Raw genomic sequence first — 1,189 nt, 5'->3', positions numbered from 1 at the left:
AGAAAATATTTTGTTGCGAATGAACAAGATATTGAGGAATTGTCCATACGTAAAATCATAATCATAGATACGGGCCTTTTCCATAGAAAATGAGAATCTTGTGTTACAATAGAAGCAGAAGTAATGTGAATAATTCAAGAATCGAAGTCAATTTGATCCATTCGATATTTTCCTTGGGAGGTATCGGGAAGGAATTGGAATGGAATAAGATCAAACCCAGATGAAGTTCTGACCATCTATCAGAGAAAAAAGAACGAACGGAATGGAGCTGAGCTATCCTGATCATTCCCAATGTAACATCCAATCCTCTTTTCACAGCCCAATCAATGAGAAAGAGGTAAAAATCACATTTCACTCTCTAGTCAAATAATATCGATCATATTTGAACCACTATCAAGGACTTGCGTCAAAATGAACCTATTGTTCACTTATGCATCACAATTTTAGAGGAAACCGAAATCGCAAAGACAAACATGTCGAATCACATAGGGGTTTAGATTGTATACAACGGATTTCACAAATATAATTTATACAAATAGAGAATTCGATAAATATATTAAGATATCACAAACAAATTTATACAAAACACAGGGGGATTGCACAATGAAGTTCCAGAGTCTAGCATGTTATTTAAACCAAGTCTCATGAAAGGTCATATTAGAGGGCACAAATGCCAATTTGTGATCCATATTTCTCTATACTATCACAACAAAGAAGAAAGATAAAATAAAATAAAATAAAAAATCAATTCGATCATAATCTCATTTTGTTCGTGTACACAGATGATCATATAGATCAATATGGAGAGAGAATAACTACATTTTTAGAAATTTTGAATGGAATATAGAGAGACAAAATATTGAAAAATGGTTAATTTAAGACCCGCATTTTGAGTTATAAAGATTTTCTAAAGATAAGTACTTTGAATTATAAGGATTTTATAAAAATAACGTAGAAGTCATACATTTTCACAAAATATGTAAAATTCATATATCATTGGAGAATTCTATCAACTTACTTTCATATGAAAAACGATTTGAATCCTGGATCCGTGCCTTAGAGTTATAAGGATTTTGCCAAAATAATGCAAAAGTAGTATACATTCATACATGTGGTGAATAGCATCTATATTTTCACCACGGATAAAATCATATGTACCGAGGGGGGGGGGGGGTACCGAAGCGTGTGC

The sequence above is a fragment of the Olea europaea genome, unplaced genomic scaffold, assembly GCF_002742605.1.
Source record: "Olea europaea var. sylvestris unplaced genomic scaffold, O_europaea_v1 scaffold572, whole genome shotgun sequence".
Taxonomy (NCBI): Eukaryota; Viridiplantae; Streptophyta; class Magnoliopsida; order Lamiales; family Oleaceae; genus Olea; species Olea europaea.
This window is presented reverse-complemented; position numbering follows the sequence as displayed.